This window comes from Oryctolagus cuniculus, chromosome 16 (genome assembly GCF_051225735.1).
Source record: "Oryctolagus cuniculus isolate XC-2025 breed Fujian yellow rabbit chromosome 16, ASM5122573v1, whole genome shotgun sequence".
NCBI lineage: Eukaryota > Metazoa > Chordata > Mammalia > Lagomorpha > Leporidae > Oryctolagus > Oryctolagus cuniculus.
The window spans coordinates 71830551-71854768 of record NC_142882.1 but is presented as its reverse complement, the minus strand read 5'-3'; the positions used below and the strand labels follow the sequence as shown (position 1 = coordinate 71854768).

At 40.4% G+C, this 24218-nt stretch overlaps 1 long non-coding RNA gene across 1 annotated transcript in view; it reads right to left on the bottom strand.

Annotated features, from left to right (window-relative positions):
- Positions 1-23389, bottom strand: part of LOC149121812 (uncharacterized) — a 45170-nt gene extending 21781 nt beyond the window's left edge. Inside the window, exon 1 of the long non-coding RNA XR_016222699.1 lies at positions 22922-23389. This is a non-coding gene — a long non-coding RNA (uncharacterized LOC149121812). The remainder of the gene's footprint in view (positions 1-22921) is intronic.
- Between the last annotated feature and the right edge of the window lie 829 nt (positions 23390-24218).

Below are 24218 nucleotides of genomic sequence, written 5' to 3'. Positions count from 1 at the left end.
TATCTGAACTATGGTCAAAGCCGGTTCTTTTAATTAAATAAAACTTTAATTTTTAATTGTGATTGATTGATAGTGAGAAGCTAAGTCACCAAATTACCTCAAAGTCATGGAAATTGTCATATTATTTTCTGTGGGGTATTTCATTCCATTAACTGGAAGCAACTACAGTCTTTTAAAATTAATTTCCTTCAAATGACCATCAAAACTGAAACAGGATTCCCATGAGATTTATTTCAAAAACTAAAATACAGACAATCATCACTGTCTTTTTCTAAATATCTTAGGCATAAATATGAAAAAACTGACATACTAAGTCATATCTGCTAGGAATCTATTTTATTCCTATAATTTTTATGAAAATAAAAATTATTGTGAAAAGTTTTAGGGAAAAATAGCAGCAGCTAGCTAACACTAACATTTATTCTGTGTCAGACTATGTCGTAAGTCTGCTAATCTGTGTCGTTCTTAAACAACGATTTTGAAGATGTTAAAATCTGATGCAATGTACAAGCTGTCATACGTAAGATTCAATCCTAGACAACTTGGCTCCAAAATCTATGCAGCATAACAAGAGAAATTTCAGGGAAAACATTTGGCACAGAGCTTAAGATGGCACTTGGGGAACCAGATTCCATATCAAAGTGCCTAGGTTTGAGTTCTAACTCCACTTCCAATTGCAGCTTCCTGCTGATGCACATCCAGAGAAGCAACGGGTGATGACTCAAGTAGTTGGTTCCCTGCCAACCCTGTGGGAGACCAGATGGAATCACAGACTGGTGGCTATTGCACACATCTGAGAAGTGAACCAGCAGTTTTAAGATTTCTATCTGTATTTTTCAGTCTCTCTAGGTCTCTTCTCTCCTTCCCTCCCAAATGTAAATTTTAAGAATTGTCTTAAAAAGTAAAGAGAAAGTTCAGTTACATTCTCATTCCTTAGAGAATAGACTTCATTCTCATTTATTCTTCCCAATAAATTTTCAAATTGATTTATTCTGGTTCAAAATAATACAAAAGGATTGGAGTAAATTTTACTGGGAAAAGTTATCAAAAACATTGAATATTTTCTCATTTCTTGAACTGATACAGTTATTATTATAGCTTATTTTATGTATAAAATATTGGGGTTTCACCCCAAACTCAAATACATAAAAATAAATTCATGGTCTATTGCTTTAGATGTTCCAAATCCTACTGAAAGTGGAAAAAAACTGTCAATTAAAAGTACACATTTTATTTAAAAGTACTCTCCTTTTTGTAAACATTAGCTCAATCCTAAATTCAAACTCAAGAGGATTTCTCTTTGCAGGCCCTTCTCAAATTGGCGATTTTGCAAGGAGAAGCTCCTGATTCCACAACCTCAAGAAATTGGAAGGGGAGCCCAGGGCCTAACACGATGTCCCCATGCCTTTCCTCACCCCCTACTCCCATCATTGATCTTTCAGCGATGCCATAAGAAACTGGAGTAACTTTAGTCTTGTCTCCAAGGTACTGTGCTGCTTCCTACGGAGCTCAGCCATCTCAAGAGATAAGGCCTCTGCTTAAGCAGTAATGGTCCCCGAAGAACTCCTGAATCCACCTGCCAGTCCCATCCTCTTTCCAAGTAGAGAGAACCACCTTTCTGATCTTCTACAGGTCTCTGTCCCCTCTCTGAAGCAACCTTTCCCACCCAAGCCTCTCAACCGGCTCTCCTGGATTCCTTCATGACTTCCAGAGTGGGTAGTGGTACTTTGGGCATGCTCTATGGATCCTACATAATCCATGAGGGGTTGAGCTGTATTAAATTATTCTCAACACTCATACACCTTTGTCTACCACCTTGTACGATGTTGTGTTCTCTGGGGTAAGTTTATTAATTCTCTAAGAATAAGTGATACATCTTCACTGAAGGGTTTTCTATCAAACTCATCTGGTGTTGCCATAAATCCTCAATCACCCACTGACACCGGAAAGTCACACCTTTTAACAGGATTAAAATATGCAAGTCACACACACACACACACACACACTCTCAGTCTCCACCACAGAATCACTTTCTAGGTCTTCCTCCTGCCTGGTATCCACATCAATGGTTCTCAAACTTCAAAGAATACTCCTAGAAGATCTATTAAAGCACAAACTTCTGGATCCCACTTCCAAAGTTTCTGATCCATTTTGTCTGGAGTGGACCCTGAGAATCTGCAAGTCTAACAAGTTTCCACAGTCACCCAGGTATAGCTGTTCTGAGGACCTAACTTAGAAAACCACTGCTCACATTCAAAGTATAGTTCATGGGATGGCCCGTGTAGCTTCATTGGGCAATACTTTAAAAATGCAGATCTGGAGAGCAACATCGACTAAAAAATTGAGGAAGGTCAGAAAAGAAAAGAAGTATCCTTAAGCAGGAGAAAACTATGTCCAAAGTATACATAAAAGGAACTGAAGTATTTCTGGTAATCTACCTTTTCTTATAAGGAGACTTTGGAGCAGCAGGTTAATGCCCTGGCTTGAAGTATCGGCATCCCATATGGGCACTAGTTTGAAACCTAACTGCTCCAGTTCTGATCCAGCTCTCTGCTATGACTTGGGAAAGCAGTAGAGGATGGCCCAAGTCCTTGGGCCCCTGCACCCACATGGGAGACCTGGAAGGAGCTCCTGACTCCGGGCTTTGGATCGGCACAGTTCCGGCTTTTGCATCCAATTGGGGAGTGAACCAGTGGATAGAAGCTCCCCCCCTCTCTGCCTCTCTTTCTCTGTGTAACTCTGACTTTCAGATAAAAAAATTAATCTGTGAAGAAAAAAAGAGAAAATGAATTAAGAACAAAAACACAAAATTGATTTCTATCTCTAAGGGAAAAAAGATCAGCTAGGAAATCAAGAAAGAATCACATGACTTGTGTATTTGGGAAGATTCTCAGGTTTAAATCTGAGTGCATGGAAGAGTGATGGAGAAATGAATGATGTCATCAAGGAGTACAGTGGCAACTGGAGGAGGGTTTTCTTTAGGTATATTTTTTAAAGGCTTATCTATTTATTTATTTATTTAAAGAGCAGATTTACAAAGGTAGAGATATTTCTAGCAGCTGGTTCATTCCCAAATGAATGAACCACAACTTCTGAAGCTGGGCCAGGCCAAAGCAAGGAGCCTGGAACTCCCTCTGGGTTTCTCATATGGGTGGCAGGGTCCCAAGTTCTGCTTTCCTAGGCACATCAGCAGGGAACTTGATTAGAAGCAGAGCAGCCAGCACTCAAACTGCTGCCCAAATGGGATGCCCATGTCAACGGCAGCGATTTAACCCACTGTGCCACAATTCTGGTCCCCAGGAGGAGAGGTGATGGATTTTACTTGAGTAATGGTAATGGCCTAAATGCTGCTTCCAAAATGCGATTTCTGTTTCCTAATCTCTGTGCCTATTGCCCGATTTGGAAAAGGGGTCTTTGCAGATGTAACCAAACTAAGGATCTTGAGATAAGAAAACCATCCTAGATTATCTAGGTGGGCCCTAAACACCACAAGAGTCTTTATGAGAAGAAAAGGCAGAGGGACATCAGACAACACCAAGAGGAGACTGTAGTACAAAACTGGAGGAGAGACAGGAGTGATTTCACCGAAAACCAAGGAACACCTCCTGCCACCAGAAGAGCTACCTAGCTTGCAGTAATTTGATAGAGGAGACTAAAGACAACAATACAATTTTGTATTCCTCCCTGTGACAATTCTCAAGGAATAAGGCAAAATCTGAAGACTTTTTAATTGTACTTTGGCTGTCAAATCATAGTTCTTTGAATATCATTTAAGGATGAGGTGATGCAAAGTGACTGAGCCAAGGTACAGAACGACAGCTGCCATTGCTTCTTCAAAGCAGACACTCTTTGGGGGCACTTTTCCAACATCGATTCTTTGCTCAAAAAAAGAAGAATCTGATGCTTGGAGAATCTGTCCAACTTAACTGATTACAGAGCCAGGGATCGGGAGCAGAGCTGGGATTAAAACCAAGGACTTCTAGAGTGAGCATTTGGCTTAGTTATTAAGATACCACTTGGGGTGCCCATATCCCCTGTTAGAGTGTGTGTGTTTTCAAGTCCCAACTCCACCACTGATTCTATCGTCAGGCTAATGTGCACCTAGGGAAGCAGCAGAGGATAATTCAAGTAGATGGGTTCTTATCACCCGCTTGAAGACCCAGATTGAGTTCTATCTAGGCTCTTGGCCTTAGCCTGGCCCCACTTTGGCTGGTTTAAGTATTTGGGTAGTTGTACCAATGGATTGGAAATATCTCCCTCCTCCCCTCCCCCATGTCCTCCCTCCCTCCTTCCCCAATAGACACACATTCTCCCTCTCTCCCCCATCTCTCTTCCCCTCTCTGCCTCTCAAATAAGATAAATAAATAAAACTAATATTCTGATTTTGAAACCCAATCTCTCAGAGGCTGCAGGGCACCAACTACATATTTTAATTTGCAGCTGAGGGAACTGTTAGATGCTTCAAATTTGTGCAATCATTTTTAAAGGAAAACTATTGTCTAAATCAGAAATTTTCTCAAACTAAAAGGAGATACTATTAATTAGTTATACAAAGATAAAAGGCTTAAACTAGACTGTCCTGGACAACTGGATGTACACAGGTATTTCAACAAGCTCATGGTAAGTGAAACTATAGGATTTTTATTTTGGTGCCACAATATTTGAAATGCTTGCATAATTTTCTTAAAATATACATTTTCTATGAACTTTTTGATGAGTACTTGTGTGGTAGCTCTAGTTACTTATTTAATGAGTTGACTGTTTCTACTCTGTCTTCCCTTAGGGAGAATAAGTGCTGGAGGACAGAAATTCACTATTGCTCTTCATTTTATCCCCATTTTCTGGAACAGCATCTGATATTCAATGAATACTGAATACATACTTGATAAGTGAGTAAAACAACCTTGTTAATGCAAGTTAAAGAATTTTTAGCATGACAATGAGAGGCATAACTGATATTCTTATAGTATTGGTAAAATTATTTAAGATTCCTAAGCAGCTATCCTTTAAAACTACTGTGATCATGAAAATAGTAATTGTTGAAAATAATTGACACAAAGGCATAATAAATACATGCAAACCAAATTAGCACCAATTCGGATGGGGCTGTTTTAGCACAGTAAGGCCAATTTTTCTTCGCTTGGGCACAGCACAGTCACAAACACTTGCCAAGGCAAGTCAGGATTTCATCTCAACCACAGGCTGAGTCACCTTTAGTTTGTAATCCAATTTATGACAGCCATAAACACAGAATCCCATAGTCCAGGATTCTGTAAAGCACCAAAACACGCTGAAATGTTTAGAAGGCCACGGAAATTCTCTCTCATCTATGATCCTGCTGAAAAAGCTAAAGCTATTGCAAGATTCTTAGTAATTGGTGCATGTTTTTAAGAACCTTGTTTGTACATGCCAGTACTACCATAGAACCCCTACTGCGTTGCCTTGTCATCTTCAGAAAGACTTATTCTGGACTTCTAAAATATGAACACATCATATCATAGCTTTAAAGAACAACTCTAAAGCACTTACTACTTCCCAAACTATCGCTCAGAAGCAGAAGTAGGTTGAACTGTGTCTTATTAGCTATCTTGCAAACTTCAGCCTTCTTTACTTGTCTGAGCTGCTTGGGAGCATAATGGGCACCACATAAATAGATGTAAAGATTGTCTTGACTGCAGGCGTGTAATTGGACCATTAAGAAGAACTAAGTGCCAGTGTGCACGTTTTCTGTGAAAATATGATAAGAGTGGCACAGAATATCTGGCATCCGTACAGTCCCATTATCAGCTCCAGAAGAAATCTGGGCTGAATTGAAGCAGAAAAACAATTTACCACATCATCAGCTAAAACAGGATGTTCCAGTTCACCCAAAGTCTACTTACTGTCCATTTCACTCCTCCAAGAGGCTTAGCCATAGTTCACGGTCAGATAACTAGTTATCCAGAGATAGACAAGCACAATGTAGGCAAGTTAGATGCTTGTACCGATTTAGCTCCAACCTATCATGGTTGGATTGCTCAACTTCTAAGGGAGTAGAAAGATAAGGAATAAGCCATATGGACCAGAAATTTAGTTTATACTTTGGAAGAGAGAAGGCTCAAGGCATGAAAAATCCTAATTAAATGAATACCACTCTTTATATATTTCATTCCCTCAAAATGTCTTTTCTCCTAAGACATAAATAAAATAGCTTTACTCCTAAAAAAAATCAACCAGTTGAAGTACCTATGGAATATACTCTTGCTTGTTATTCTTTAGAAATCTGTCCATGATTTTATGAATTTCAAAATAAGGTATAGCTGAGTTCGATGCCATACTTAATCCTTTTAGAAATGGGCAAACGTTACAGGTTGAATGTTGAAACAAAAGGAAGTAGAATCAAAACACTTGGTCTTTACTTGAAAGACTCTCTGAAGAAGCTGATCAATGGAAAGATATTCAAGTATGGAAATCAATCCAGCTGTCAGGAGAGTTTCACCTTTGTCCTTTAGAAAAGGTTAATAAGAATTTATTATTAATGAGACTGAACTTGTGGTTTCAAGTGAAATTTGAGTAATCGTAGTAAGGCAGGTACATCATTTGAAAAGTACAGTAATGGCATACAATTATTTCTCAGGTAGTAAATGACCATTACCTCATCCTAATACAAAATAGAAGTGGAAACACTTTCCTTACCAGATGTAAGACAAACTATTGTTTCTTAAAGACAGTCCTAAAGCATTCTTTATCTTGTCAGAGAGCATCTACAAACTTGGACCAGCCTGAGATTCCCATGGGCACTTGATGTGCCATGGCTAGATTGCAGGTCATATTCTACAGTCAGGTAATACTACGAATAATTCAGCTTATTTTTGCTCATGAGTTATATTTTTTATTTATTCTTTTTAAAAATATGGATTCATTGCATAAAACAGTACATTCTGCTGATACCTGTTCTTCTATAACTTTATTCCTTTACAAATCATGAATTTTAAAACCACATCATCCTCCTGTCATATATAAGACTCTGTACTACTTAAATTACATACCTGTTATATTGCAGTTCATCACTTTTTTGGGAAGTAATCAATATGGTGATTTCAGGCCAAGAATTTGCTGATGAATATGAATTTTGTCTTTCTTCTCTCACTACACTTTTGTAGTTATTCATCATCATTGAAACACAGGCTATAATATTCAAGGATTGAAACAGAGTCTGGAAGTTACAAATCAAATAATAGGCTCTTGCAAACTTTTAAGCACCTTCTATTTAGGAAGTTAGTATTGGCTAATATTGTTATGAACTTCCCAGGTGAGCTCCTTTACTACTAAGGGGAAGTCTTATTTAGAAAATAGCTCTCCTGAGGCCAGCGCCATGGCTCACTTGGTTAATCCTCCACCTGCAGCGCTAGCATCCCATATGGGCGCCAGTTCTAGTCCTGGTTACTCCTCTTCCAGTCCTGCTCTCTGCTGTGGCCTGGGAAGGCAGTGGAGGATGGCCCAGGTACTTGGGCTCTGCACCCGCATGGGAGACCAGGAGCAAGCACCTGGCTCCTGGCTTCAGATCAGTGCAGCGCACCGGTCATGGCAGCCATTTGGGGGGTGAACCAATGGAAGGAAGACCTCTCTCTCTGTCTCTCTCACTTTCTAACTCTGTCAAATAAATTTAAAAAATTTATAGAAAATAGCTCTTATTGAATTAAAAATAAATTTTTCTCCTTGGGACAGAAAACATGAGTGATTAAGCTATTTTAAGTTGCTTCTTCAGAAAGTCAGTAAAGGTTGAAAGTATTGACATAAAACTGGCTCTATAAAGCAGTACTGATCCTTTGCACTTACAACACATAGCAGTTTCTGAAAATAAATTTTAAAGTTTTAAAATATTTTGTCATACTGTACAGAATCACGTGGTAAGATTTTTTTTTTGTTTTATCAGTCAGAAAGGGAATGTAATTGTCTATCCATGTCTATGCTGGGTTCCAGAAATGTTGACTTCCTATGGGCTCTAAAGTAAGTGTCACTGCCTGCTACCATCTCCAAATAGGGACTCCAAAGTCTTAGATGCTAAGATAAAGCAGAGACTCTCCAGGCTGAACTGCTATTCTCTTCAGTTCTCGGCTGCCTCAAAGATTCTTCTCTGAATTTTACTGAGATAAAACTGACAAATAAAAATTGAGTATATTTGTGGCGTACGATATAATGCTTTAATGTGTATGCACACACATTGAAAAATGATTGTCAGTTAATTGATGTATTTTTTGCTCTGCTAAGAAGTTTTAAGATCTACTGTTTTAGAAAGTTTCAAGTATACAAAGCACACTAGTAACTATGGCCACTGTGCCATATAACAGAGCTCCAGGTCTCACCTATTTACTCTAACTACAACTTTGTACCCTGTGTCCCACATATCAACATCCCTCCTCTTGCCCCTGGCAACCACCATTCTACTCCCTGCTTCTATTAGTTTGTTTTTAGGTTTTCACATATGAGTAAGATCATGCAGTATAGGTCTTTCTGTCTCACTTATTTCACGTCTTCCAGGTTATCTGTGTTTTCACAAAACACAGGATTTCCTTCCTTTTTAAGCCTGAAAGATAGCTGTGTGTGTATGTGTGTGTTTATGGTGTGTCTGTGTGTACAGCTGATCCCGATCCATGGAATCCACATCTGTGCATTCAATCACCTGTGGATCAAAATATTAAAAAATCTTGCATCTCTACTGAAAATATATGGATTACTTTGTCTTGTCATTATTTCCTAAATAATAAAATGTAACCAATACAATGTAAATGTTATGTAAATAGTTATTATAAGTAAGGATTCAAAATACATGGCAGGATGTGTGTGGATCATATGCAGATGCAATCCCATTTTATAGAACAGGTCTGAGATTTACAGACTTTAGTTTCTGCAAGGGTTCTGTAACCAATCATCAGAAGACAACCAACGATGGGCTTCAAAGTTTATGGAAATTTTGCATTACCTTTTATTTCAATTTTCTGTGAACTTTTGATTATTATAATATACATACATTATCGCAAGTTGAACAGTTTGTTTTTTTTTAATTTTTTTTAACTTTTATTTAGTAAATATAAATTTCCAAAGTACAGTTATGGATTACAATGGCTCCCCCCCACTCGCACCCCTCCCATCTCCCGCTCCCTCTCCCATTCCATTCACATCAAGATTCATTTTTAATTATCTTTATATACAGAAGATCAATTCAGTATATATTAAGTAAAGGTTTGTACCCACACAGAAACACAAAGTGTAAAATACTGTTTCAGTACTAGTTATAGCATTACTTCACATTGGACAACACATTAAGGACAGATCCCACATGAGAAGTAAGTACACAGTGACTCCTGTTGTTGACTTAACAATTTGACACTCTTGTTTATGGCGTCAGAAATCTCCCAAGGCTCTAGTCATGAGTTGCCAAGGCTATGGAAGCCTTTTGAGTTCGCCAACTTCGATCTTATTCAGACAGGGTCATAGTAAAAGTGGAAGTTCTCTCCTCCTTTCAGAGAAATGTACCTCCTTCTTTGATGGCCCCGTTCTTTCCACTGGGATCTCACTCACAGAGATCTTTCATTTAGATCATCATCTTCTTTTTTTTTTTTTTTCCTCAGAGTGTCTTGGCTTTCCATGCCTAAAATACTCCCATGGGCTCTTCAGCCATATCCGAATGCCTTAAAGGCTGGTTCTGAGGCCAGAGTGCTGTTTAGGACATCTGCCATTCTACAAGTCTGCTGTGTATCCTGCTCCCCATGTTGGATCGTTCTCTCCCTTTTTGATTCTATCAGTTAGTATTAGCAGACACTAGTCTTGTTTGTGTGATCCCTTTGACTCTTAGACCTATCAGTGTGATCAACTGTGAACTGAAATGGATCACTTGGACTAGTGAGATGGCATTGGTACATGCCACCTTGATGGATTCTCAGGCTGCTAGAGTTGTCACTTGTAATCTCAATTTTACTCTTTTGTTTTTATTTTATTTTTGAACATTTATTCATTTAGGTGAAAGGTAGAGTTACAGACAGGGAGAGAGAGAGGCACAGAGAAAGGTCTTCTATCTGCTGGTTCACTCCCCAAATGGCCACAAGAGCCAGAGCTGCACTGATCTGAAGCCAGGAGCTTCTTCTAGGTTTCCTACGTGGGTTCAGAAGCTCAAGCATTTGGGCCATCCTCAGCAGCTTTCCCAGGCCACAGCAGAGAGCTGAATTGGAAGAAGAGCAGCAGGGGCAGGAATCAGTGCCCACATGGGATGCTGGCACTTCAGGTAGAGGCTTATCCCTCTATGGCACAGCACTGCCCTGAACATCTTTATTTAAAGCAGGGGTGGAGACTCTTTTTTCTACCAAAGGCCATTTGGATATTTATAACATCATTTGCAGGCCATACAAAATTATCAACTTAAAGAACTAACATTTGGCAAGGCACGTGATGTTAGTATTGATGGTTTTGCTACTTGCAACTGCTTTTCCAAATCTGCTTCAGTCGGTCTGGAGCGCAGTTGACTCTTTGCCATGGTAAGCTTTGAGAAGAACTGCTTGCAGCAGTAAATTGTTCCAAACACAGATGCATATTTCAATGCAAGTCTCCTCCAAGTGGGAAATGCATCATTGCTTATGTTAGAGTTGTAGAACTCAAGCAGTGGGAGGTCCTTGTACCTGGCTCTCAGCTCCTCACTTTGCAGCTAGATATTTCATGTTGTAGGTTATGAGGCACGTCAGATGGTTCCACACTGAATGTTACAGCAAAGGTGCTCAAGTCCATTTGCTTATTTTTCAAATCTTTGAATGTTGCATTAAATGCCTCAGTTTCCCACATGCATCAGTAAATCCCAGTATCATATCAAGTTTTGTTTTTCTGGAGGGTGGCAATGCACCATGTTATTACTTTCGAGTTGCATTTTCCACAGCCCTAATTTAGCTTCAGATGATTTCATATCTGAGACCATGGAGCTGAGAAGCTGGTTGGGATCCTGCAGCTTAACACCAGTTCTGAGAGGTACTTGGTAATGTCCACCACAAACACTAGATCATACAGCCACTTGCTATCATCGAGTTCCCAGACAGGTTTTCCTTCATCTCCATGAACTGCTTGACTTCACCCCACAGTTCACAAAAACTCATGAAAATGTTCCTGCAACTCAGCCACCACACTTCACAGTGATCAACAAAACCGCTATACTCATAATCAAGATCAGCAACTCCTTGAACTGGCCGCGGATAAACTCTCTGCTTTTGACAAAATTTATGCATAGAAGTACTGCTGACATCACACGGTCAAGCCACAACTGTGCAGAGATCTTTAGATGGCAAAGCCATAAAATCAAGTCACTGGATCAAGGCTGAGATGATTCCGTTCCTTGACAAATCCAACTGGGCTGGAGCTCCGCCTGTGACAAGGCTACTTCATTTTTCAAATGCTAGCTCAAGTGTTTCCATTGATAAAATAAGTCTATCGAGCAAGTGTTCACCTCCTGTAGTGCCACTCACGGTTTCCAGTGACAGCAGTTCCTCTTGCATACCCAACTCTGAAGTTATCCCACAAATAAAGATGGCAGCTGGACAGTATTTGTTCTGTCTGTTGCCTGGTCACAAGCAAAATGGAAATCTCCTGTAGGATCCTTGTTTTTTTTCAATATCTTGGGCTAAGTCAGTAATTTGATTTGAGTTGGTTCCCTGTGACAAACTACCACCTGAAACTGTGCTGTGTCTGGTGTTAACTCTGAAGCAGCCACCACATGGTCTTCCACAAACTCTCTACATACAGCCTCAGCTCACTACAGAACTCATCTAAATATTACTGGCTTTATCACAGCAAGGTCTAGTTAAAGCAGCTCATTGTGATTCCAAACGGTTAAAGAACATGAATTTTATCCGGAAGTATTTGGCTTCCCAATTTATCGAGGTTACCATGTTTTGAGCTGTGATGACACTCCAGGTGGGGTTTTTCCATTACTACTAATGCATCACCACTAACTAGGAACACTGGTTTGCCTGACTTCCAGAACTGGAATCATCTGTCTACTTCTGCAAAGATGGACACTCCATCAACTTTTTGTTTGTAGTCACCATTTGTAGGCTCTTTCTCGATAGTCACCATAGTAATGGATGGGCACAACCTGAACCCCCACAACTCCCTCCGCTGGTCCTAGTAGCATCCACCAGTAGAAAAGCAATGCATGCCCAGGATACCAACAGAACGGTCCAGAAGTGGGAGAGGCATTCATGGCACTTTTCCTGTCACTCATAGTCCTAGGCTGTGCTCTGGAGGAATGCCCTGGCACACCAAAGTGTCACAGGGGAGAACACTGTGGAGCCAACCCCAGGCTGCCCATGGGAAAACCTTTATGAACTTTTTCAAGCCCACTTACATATGGAGGTCTTCAAAAAGTTTGTGGCAAATGTATACTAAGTAAACAACTGGGGTTGGGCTGCGGCATAGATTAAGGCCACGAGTGCAGCTGCCATCCCATAAGGACACCCACTGGTGTCCCGATTGCTCCATTTCTGATTGAACTTCCTGCTAATAACCTGGATAAGTAGTGGAAAATGGTCCAAGAGCTTGGGCCCTTTCACTCATGTAGGAGACCAGGAAGAAGCTCCTGGCTCCAGATTGCCCCAGATCTGGCCATTTAGGGAATGAACCCACAGATAGAAACCTCTCTCTCTCACTCTCACTCACTCTCCCTCCCTCACACTCACTCGCTCACTCTCTCTCACTCGCTCACTCACACTCGCTCACTCACACTCGCTCACTCTCACTCGCTCACTCTCACTCTCTCACACTCTCACACACCCACTCACACTCACTCATTCATTCACTCACACTCTCACTCACTCACACTCACACTCAGTCACTCTCACTCACACTCAGTCACTCAGTCACTCTCCCTCACTCACACTCACTCTCCCCCACTCACACCCACTCACCCTCTGTCACTCAGTCACTCTCAGTCACACTCACTCATTCACTCACACTCACTCACTCACACTCACTCACTCACACTCACACACTCACACTCACACACTCACACACTCACTCTCCCTCACTCACTCACCCTCACTCTCCCCCACTCACACCCACTCACAGCCACTCACTCACCCTCACTCACCCTCACTCACCCTCACTCACTCACTCACACTCTCACTCACTCATTCACTCACTCACACTCTCACTCACTCACACACTCACTCACTCTCACTCACACTCAGTCACTCTCACTCACACTCAGTCACTCTCCCTAACTCACTCACACCCACTCTCCCCCACTCACACCCACTCACACCCACTCATACCCACTCACAGCCACTCACTCACCCTCATTCACTCACTCACACTCTCACTCACTCATTCACTCACTCACAGTCACACACACTCACTCACACTCACTCTCAGGCACTCAAACTCACTCATTCTCACACTCACCCACACTCACAGACTCTCACACTCAGTCACTCTCTCACTCAGACTCATTCACTCACTCATTCACTCACTCACTCTCACACTCACTCATTCACACTCACTCATTCACACTCACTCTCCCCCACTCACACCCACTCACACCCACTCTCCCCCACTCACACCCACTCACTCTCCCCCACTCACACCCACTTACAGCCACTCACTCACACTCACTCACCCTCACTCTCCCCCACTCACACCCACTCTCCCCCACTCACACCCACTCACACCCACTCACTCACCCTCACTGTCACTCATTCACTCACACTCTCACTCACTCATTCACTCCATCGCACTCACACTCACTCACACTCACTCTCAGGCACTCACTCAAACTCAGTCACTCTCTCACTCAGACTCATTCACTCCCTCACTCTCAAACTCCCTCACTCTCAAACTCCCTCACTCCCTCACTCCCTCACTCTCTCTCTCACTCTCTCTCTCACTCTCTCACTCTCTCTCTCACTCTCTCACTCACTCTCTCACTCTCTCACTCACTCTCTCACTCTCTCACTCACTCTCTCACTCACTCTCTCACTCTCTCACTCTCTCACTCTCTCACTCTCTCACTCTCTCACTCTCTCTCTCACTCTCTCACTCTCTCTCTCACTCTCTCACTCTCTCACTCTCTCACTCTCTCTCTCACTCTCTCACTCTCTCACTCTCTCACTCTCTCACTCTCTCACTCTCTCTCTCACTCTCTCACTCTCTCACTCTCTCACTCTCTCTCTCACTCCCTCACTCTCTCACTCCCTCACTCCCTCATTCCCTCTCTCTCTCTCATTCCCTCTCTCTCACACTCTCTCACACTCTCTCTCACTCTCTCTCTCTCTCTCACACTCTCACACTCTCACTCTCTCACACTCCCTCACACTCCCTCACACTCCCTCACACTCCCTCACACTCGCTCTCTCTCACTCGCTCTCTCTCACTCGCTCTCTCTCACTCGCTCTCTCTCACTCGCTCTCTCTCTCGCTCTCTCTCTCGCTCTCTCTCTCGCTCTCTCTGTAACTGGATTTCTAAATTTTTGCAAACTTACTTTTTAATTTCCTTTCATACAAGCTTTTTGAAATACTCTCGTATACTTGTGTGTGCATGTATGTATGCACACACATGTACACAAGTATATTTCAAAGGAAATGAAATAAAAAGTATCTTCACTTTTATATTCATGTCATGATTGTTCACAGTAGCCAAAATATGAATTTTTTGTGACAAGAACACAAAAATGAATATATTATCATGATATACTGATTTCATTTCCTTGTGACATTTATCCCAAAATGAGAATTGCTGAATCATATGGTAGCTTTATCTTTAATTTAAAAAAAAAATCTCCATACTATTTTCCTTAATGGCTGTACCAATCTACTCTCCCACCAATAGTATAGAAAGTTCCTTGCCTAAAAGACAAATGCTATAAGGATATAATTAAAATGATTGCCCACCTTTTTCAAAAAGATCTCTCAAAGCTTAGGTCTTCCAAGTCTTACTTCCACATTTGTTTCTGTCATGACAAACTCCAACGAAACCCTCCAGCTCACCTAAAGATCTGTATAGCCTATAGACTCACCCAATTTCTTCCCTTTTCCATCCTTCAGGCTCTACCACTGGGCTACAATGTATTCTCAACCTCTCCTCTAAGCTTCCCTTCACTCTCATAACTGAAACCTGACTGTCCACACAGAAAATCTATTAGCCCTTCAGCCCCCAGAGTGTAACTCTACTCCCTCCACATCCCACGCCAAACCCACTCAGAAGTGTCCTCCTGCAGTGTCCTCTTTGTTATTCTTCCTGGTACTTGGCATTTTGTTCTTTCTTAAGAGTTTCAACTTCCTTGATAAAAACATTCCTTCAGCTCCCCCCCACACACTCTCCAAACACAAGCACACCCCACACCTCTAGTTCCCCTTGCTGTGTTTCTGTAATGATCCCTGGTCAATAACCTTCAGTTTTGAAAATTCTAGCAATGAAAGTCTATTTTATGCTGCTTTCCATAATCCGGACTTCCAGCAAACACTCTATCCCAATAAGCTCACCACCAGCAAGTTGTGATTTTGACCAAATTTCCTATATTTCTTATTTACTTACTTTAGGACCCACGAACCCTTGCTTGGATTCATTTCCTACTGCTACTGTAATAAGTTACCAAAACATTACTAGCTTAAAACACCACCCATTTCCTACCTTACTGTTTCTATAAACCAAAATCCCAAGCACAGTGTGGTACAACTAGTTCACTGCTTAGGGTTTCACAAGATCCAAGTCAAGATGTTTTCCCTTCTGAAGGCTTCCAAGCTCATTCAAATTGCTGAGGAAAAAATCGGTTCTGTGCAATTCTAAAACCAGGGTCCCCATTTCCTTGCTGTCCGTCAGCAGAGACGGTCCCCAGCTTGGAGAACATACCCACATTCACAGGCACACGTTCTACTTTCTCCATCTTCAAGGCCTGTAACGGCAGGTCAAGCTTCTCTGATGCTTTAAATGCCTCCGACCCCCTTTCCCTCGGTGTGTCCTCTGCCTCCAAAGTTCTCTACTTTTAACAGTTTGTGAAATTACATTGGAGCCTTCCAAATACAAGAAACGTCACCCGCTCTAGGTCTGTAGCTGTAATCACACCTGCAAAGTCCCTTTTGTCATATAACATATCTGCTGCTTCTCAAGGTAAAGACTAAATGCTTTGCGAGGTCACTATTAGGCTTCACACTACATTTTACTGCCAGTAATCCATGCATCTCTTTTCTTTCTCTTTGTACCCAGTTGAAATGTCATGAAACACCATTTTAGCTCATACTTTGAAAAATTCTTTCATCACTTTATCCGCTTCCTGGTATGTTACTTGCCCCCAGAATGTTAATTTGGCTAGGAACAACTGTATTCAAATCCTATATCTAACAACATCATGGCTGAAGAAAAACTCACCAGGATTAATAGCAGAAATCTCATTTTAGTGCAAGTCTGTCACCAACTCTATGTATTTGCTGTAAATTCAGTTTACCTCTTCATGACAGTTATGCACGTGCTCCAGTCTACTCAAACATCCATCATTCTACCCAATTTCTTCACAATAACCCATTTCTAACACTACTGAAGAAACAGAGGCAATCAAAAGCAAACTATGATCCTATCCCCACCACCTTGTTTAATCTACAGCCTACATACTCTACTCTAGTTGATGAATTTTCTGAAGAAATTTCCTTTCTCTTAGCTAAAGATGATCCCTCCACTACTTTACTGAATCAAATACCCAGTTACTTTTCCAGGAAGATAGTTTCACAATTATCAATCTCTTTCCCACACTTCAAATTTCCCCATCCAGACACATCATATTCATCATCATTATCTCCCAACTTACTTAAAGGAAATGTCCTTTAATCATTCCATATTTTTATGCTCATTGTTATAAAAATTCTATAGTATTCCCTGTTCCTGATACCTATTCTTTCTAAATTCACTGAAGTCATGCAGTTGTCCCCTTTCAGTGAAATTATTTTATTGATCACCAGTGAAACCTCCAATTTGTCGAATTCAATGATCAATTCTGTTTTCTCCATACCTAATCTGGATATCATACTTTATGGACAACATGAAGATTTAACCAGTCATGTTAGCTTTTTCCACTAATAACTTCAAATACTACAGATAGCTGCACATATATTCATATGTATTTATCATACATGTCTCTTGTTTGTTTTGGCCGAGCTCTTTTTATATCATTCATTCCCACAGTTACTTAAACTTCTTATACGACTATTTTTAAAGATAAGCTAAAACACCACTGAAATATGACTGAAATGTATGCAGATACAAATCTAGTGTCTAGATTGGATTAACGTGACTCACAAAGTACTCAGGAAGTGGGCACACAGATTCTGGCTGATGATCTATTTTTATATCCTTTTATATTCATCTCTGTTTTAAGTGTTTTTTGGGGTTAACTAACTATACCATTGTGACAGAGGCTTGCTATCAGTACAGGCATTTCAAAAATCCGATCACCTCTGAACTTTTCAGGTCATCAGCCATTTTCTCATATAGAAAAGCAAACAAGGCATACCAGATCCTCTCATAAGTAAAGGCTGAAATTATTTGGAACAGGAAAGAATTCACTGGATCAAAACTGGTATAAACAGAGAAACCTGGAGAGGCACGTGAGCGATCAGCTGGGAGGATGTGACTGACACTGTCCTGTTGTTGGTTGGATAAAAACACATCATTTGAAAGAAACCACATAAGACATGTCAGAATTCTGTTTCCTCTTTATGAAATTATTGATGTGAACATTTTCCATTTTGAAAGGTGATTATAAAACACTATTGGAGTAAGAAACATGAGTGAATTAAAGTACTACTTGGGTCTTTTTTTTTCCTCTCAAATCTAATGTTATCAAGAAAAGAACTGTCATCTATCATTCTTTTTCTTTGATCTTTGTATCATCTAGCCACGATTTTCACACATTTCAAAGATTGTGTATTAGTATTTTCACACCTCTCAGATATTAGAAAGTCAAGCATGAGGTTCACATTTTGTACACACAATGCTAGCTGATATGAGAGAGCAGTACAACCATGACCTCATTCATATGGTAATCTTTACATGACACAGACACTTCCCAGGGCAGCTCAAAATAATTATGCAATGAAACTACATCTTGAGGTACATAATTTACTTCAAAACAGAAATCAGAATCTCTGCAGGAATTTAATGCCTTGGATTGGTAATTTAAAAAGGTTAACTGTTTGTGTGAAATGTCTCTGTGCTTGTAATAAACAACACTCCAGATCATGGAGTGGTTTCATAGTACATCATCTTAGTTAAGCTGAACTGCACTTCCCGAATTTCCTGTCTTGTACATTTCCTGTGAAAGTGACTCACAGTGAGATTCTTTGAGAGATTTGGATGAGGGAAGCAAAAGCAGTCAATCTGAGTGTCGCCTGTGTTACTGTTAGCATGCTGACCCACTTGGCTAGGCCTCAAGGTTCTCAGCCCTTCCCTGGAGCACCCTTTTGCTTCTTCAAATCCTGGAAGAGATACGCATCTTCAACCCCTTAACGAAAGGCCCAGCTTCTGCAGGACCCTCAGAGACAGTAAGAACTGGCCATGCTTCCATATGTATTCATGAACTCTAGTTCTTGTGTGCAAATTTCAATTTGCTCTTGATCACCCCTGCTTTATATTCATTTAGCTCAAAACTGTCTCCCCTCATGGCAAGTTCCCTGTGAATTTCAAATTCCCAAGTTAGACAGGTAGACAAAAACCTTATAGAAATTTCTTAACCAGATCTAACAATAGCATAGGGCCAAATACCTACAACAAACCAAACATCTCTTAATGTGTTTGTGTGTACACACACACACACACACACACACATCCTGGTGGTTCTACTTCTTTAATTGGGTTCTGACTGGTAAGTTATCATTTCCACCATGTATCTGTACCTACATCCACATCACATAACACTATGGCTCTCATCTCAGTCCACCATATATGTGTCAACTAGCCTAATAAATAGGAATAATCATCTTTTCAAAGATAAACCACAATGGCAACTATTTATGGTTCTGAAATATAATATATTCATTTTCTCCTTTTAAGTCTCCTGTACCTCATTCCAGTCACATAGTTTGGTGGCAAATTCCCATAAACGCCCTGCATCCCTTTGAACTGTAAACTTTTCCACAATTTTGTATTCTCTTTTCTACTACCATGGCCCCACTGAGATTTCACCAGGTCAGCTCCACTGTTCCTTCAGATAATGAAGAGGAATTTATACAGAGTTTTCATACAAAAGCAAACTTCACATTTTGGATGTGTGTAGATCAAGCTCTACACTTAAGATTTGTCCACTGTAAGGTATATCTCAACTTTTTCAAGAAAAATGTTTTATGTTCTAATTGCCACAATCCACATTTTATCAGAATGCTCTGCAGTAGGATTAAAACAAAAGATTGAGATCATAGGTTTGCATAAATTAGGTGTATCATCAAAATATATGAAGAAAATAACCATATTAGTATTTCTCCAAGAATATCAGAGTTTTGACTTTTTATATAATCAGTATGTGCTTCTTGTACAAAGAATAAAGTCAGGGAATTGAAGGAAGTATTTTAAAGGAGGATATGTCAATACACAGTAATCATTACCAACTTGGGAAAGTTTATCCTGAATCTCACTCAGCTCACACACTCAGAGAGAAAAAACTAACTAACTTGATAGTGAGGCAGACAAAACAGTACATAACAGGATGCTTCCGCTGCTCTATAGAGAGCACCAGCTTCGCGTTTTCAATCACCGCACTCTCAAGAAAGCTGAGCAAGTTAACCCACCCTGTGTCTCCGTTTTTTTAAAGATTTAAGTAGAACCCTTTTCTACTTTTGTTGTTTCAATTCTCAAATTGTTAGATGTTAAACACTCAATAGATGGTTATTATTTTGTAGATAAAGGTGTATCATTCCATCAGGATTTTGTAGAGGAAAAAAACTGAAGAAACAGATGCCCCACATTTCTTTCGTTTACCTAAAAAGACTGCTGTAACAAGAAGACTGTTTAAGATAGTGAGTTATTTTTGGATATGTTTTGGACAGTACTATTGATAGCTTGATAAAAATGGGCACATATATAAGTATTGATATTATACACATTTTTAACATTTTTCTTTGAGGAAATTTTAAGGATTTTCCTTTACCAATAGTTTAAGTTATATGTGATCCATATTTGAAGGACTCCAGTGTTATGACTTGTCATTCTGCTATTTCTACATTCCTGACTTCTTTATTTATATTCATCTCATAATGAGTTGTATTTCAATTTATTTATTCTTTTTTTTTTTTTTTGAAAGGCAGAGTGGACAGTGAGAGAGAGAGACAGAGAGAAAGGTCTTCCTTTGCCATTGGTTCACCCTCCAATGGCCGCTGCGGCCAGCGTGCTGCGCTGATCCAATGACAGGAGCCAGGTACTTATCCTGGTCTCCCATGGGGTGCAGGGCCCAAGGACTTGGGCACTCTCTGGCCACAGCAGAGAGCTGGCCTGGAAGAGGGGCAACCAGGACAGAATCCGGCGCCCTGACCGGGACTAGAACCCGGTGTGCCGGCGCTGCAAGGCGGAGGATTAGCCTAGTTAGCCATGGTGCCGGCCTCAATTTATTTATTCTAAAATAATTTTGAATTTTCTATACTCTGAATTCTTCCATATGAGAATGCCTTTCTGTTGCCTTAATTTGAAAACACTTAACTGAATACAAATAACATCCTTCAATCACAATTCCCTTACAGCAATCTTCAGATATTCTTCCATTGTTCTTGACATTGACTGAAAAAGAATTAAAGCAGTTATCCTATCATGAATTTTTCCTTTATAACTGTAACTGTCTTGTCTTGTTCATTTGCTGACATCTCCATGTTGAAATACCAATTATTCTTATATTTTATCTCATTTTCTGTCCTTTATAATTATTTCTAACCCTCATTTTCTATTTGCTTTTTTTGCTTTTCTGAGTAAATACTTGTAATTATATGTATATATATATAAAATTGCTCAAGTAATTTATTTTTCTGTTTGTTAGATTTTAATGGCTTTTTTTATTATCTTTGTCTTTCAATCTCACTTTGCTTCTCATTTTATTAGTTAACACTGAGTTCTTATTTCATGGAGTCAATATTTGAATTCTGAGGAATTTTTTGTTGTTGAGTTTTCTTATATAGTGGGTTATTTGCCCTTTGAGATAGCTTCCCCCGTTTTTTTTTTGTTGTTGTTGTTTTTTGTTTTTTTACTGTTGGGGATAGTGTATTTGCATGATCTCCCTATAACAATGCTCCAATCAATCTGATTTTGTAGATCCTCCAGAGATGGAATCCATTTCCTGTCCCTTAAGTCAAGCTTCATGGATTTTTTAAGCCAAAGTAACATCATGCATTTGTTCAAATATTAGGCCTCAAGAAACCTCCCAGAGATTCAACACATGGACCCAACTGTGGATCCCTGAGAGCCCTGTGACCTAGCTGTGGCCCTTCTCTACCACAAGTCCACAGTCTACCACGTGTCTGCACAGGGATGTAACAGGAGACACCTCCATTGTTGCCCCCACCCCACAGGTCTCTCCTCAGTCTCAGCTGCTGCAGATCCTGGAGTGACCCTTGACCTGGCTCGCCCCAGAACTTTACAACCACCTGTGCCCCTGGTAGCGGCTCCACCTCCCCCACTTCCGGCTGTGGATCCTTTGTCAGTCTGTAGACCCTGAAGTGTCCCTAAGCCTCAGAGACAGCCACATGATGCATTAACATGACAGCAGTTCAGCCTGCCTGGAGAACCCACGGGAAATAGGTCTGTCTGAGCACCAAGCTCCAGGGCTGCTGCTTTTAGTCCTGTCAACTCTGGAGCAGCCTCGTGACCCGACTCCAGCCCTACCCTTCAGTGGTCACAGAGGCAGTCCTGTCCACCCACCCACACCCCCAGTCTGCTCACTTCATCCGCAACTGCAATCACCAACCAACACGGAAACACCACTCATCAGCATGGAAAAGCAAACCACAATGAGACAAACTTCACACTTGTTAGGATTTCTATTATTAAAAAGACAAGTGATAAAAAGTTAGGATGTAGAGAAAGTGAACCTTTATATATTGTGGGAGAAATTTTAGTACAGTCATTATAGATACAAATATGGACATTCCTCAAAAGAATCAAACAAAGGAAATACAATCACTAAGAGGAAGAGAGATGCATTCTTGTGTTTGTTGTAGTATTATTCACAATGAATAAGATACATGGTTTTTCTACTTACTAATTGCTGAATTCTTTATTTGGTGCAGGGTTAATTAAATTTGTGTTTATAAAGTAAATTGAAAGTATGTTATTGTAAAAGTTAAAAGAAAAAATAAGAAAGGAAGGGGTGGTGGTGGATGTGTGGATGGAAGGTGGGATACAGTGGGAAGTATCATTATCCTCTTAAACCTGTCTATATGAAACACATGAAATTTATTCATCTTATGTAAACAAAAAATATTTTAAAATATACAGAAGTAGTATAAGCGTATATTGGTAAGTGGATAAAATCTCTGTTTTAACTCTGACTTTCAAATAAATAAGTCAATCTTTAAAAAAAAAAAAAGGCTTATATTTTATACACGGAATTTAAAAAAAACTCATGAAGACAGGGAGTCTAAGATGTTCCCAAGGCCCGAAGTGCACTGGAGAGGGGGAGAAGTTGCTCAAAGAGTAAAAACTTTGTTATAAGAATATGTGCTGGAGACCTAAGGTACAGCATGGGGACTGTAGGTAATGTATTCTACACCATAAATTTTCTGAGTAGATTTGAAATATACGTGTACACACACACACACGAAGCAGCAACTATGTCAGGCAATTGATATATTACTTAATTTGGTTATGGTAATCATTTAAAAATGTATATCAAAACATCGCATCGTATGCCGTAAGTACAATACATAATTGCATGTATCACTCGTACCTCATAGCAGCTTTCCGAAAAGGAAATCTTGCACACGACTGCTTCCCCTCTTGATCTGGCAGCCTGTAGGGCGAAGAGCCACCAGGGGCCTGGAGGTGAGCAGCCCGAACGCGCAAGCCCACCACTGTGGCCTTTACATAAAGCGCAGCTGACCACAAGCTGGTGACCAAGTCCAGCTGAAACCACAATTGCTCAGCGTGCTAGGGCCAGTTAGCAAAAGTGCGGGATGCTGACTTAAATGAGTGCTCCTGATTTTCAACAACAAAGTTATGGTAGTTTGTGAAGGAACAAAAGACAGCTAATACGGTGTCGCGCCTTTACTTGTCTTGATGCCCATGCTGCCATCGTTGTCTTTATTCAGAGCTGCTGCTTTCTTCTGGTGCCACAGAGGGGAATTCTCTCGTGTCCTTTCTTCTTAATCTGGGATAATCGGTTCCTCCTGTTCCCCATCGGGCCGCCTCCACGCACTTGAGTAGGCGTGCTGCCAACTACTTCCTGTATATTTCGGTGAAGCTTGAGGGCATTCAGATGCGCGGGCCGGCGTTCAGCCCCGGCTGGGTTTCCGGTCTTGTACTGTTCTTGGGCGATGCTGTGTAAGTTCACATCCAGACCTCTTACATGGTGAGGGTGGACTCACTCTCATGGCTTCAGCTCTTTCTCCGAGGACCTTTAGGCCCTGCTAACTCCAATGTTTCAGTAGACAAGGATGGCTACTTTCAAGCGTGCTTTTGGCTGTGGTTTTGTGCTTTCAAATGTTTTCCCTTGCTTTTGACCAGGCTGGCTGCTCACCTCAGAAGACTTCTTCCCTCCAAACTGGGTCTTTAGATTTCTCAGAATTCTATTACATATGGTATTGCTGCCAAATTAAAAACAGGTACTAGGGGCATGGCAATGCCTCACCAGTATTTTCTTTCTCCTTCTTCACCTCCCACTTCTGTTTTTTTAAAGTTGGGGCTCTACATTAATGCTTCCTTTCCTTCCTTTTTTGGCTACTTGTAATTTCGGGACTATTTTTCCTTACCAATTTTTATTTTTTCGGTATAAGGGAGAAATGAATTTTATCTTATGCATTAGATGGTCACATACATGTCACATTATAAAAGGATATGCACAATAACATCACATTTCTCTTTTATTCTCCAAAGAAGTAAAACCCAGAAGTATAAAAACACTTCATAGGCCTGAAAAGGTGAATGTATCATTTCACTTCTGCAGTTACTCCTGCCCTAAATATTCCACTTCCAAAATATTTGAAAAGCCTTGTGATCCCTAATGAAGTGAGTGATCACACTTAAAG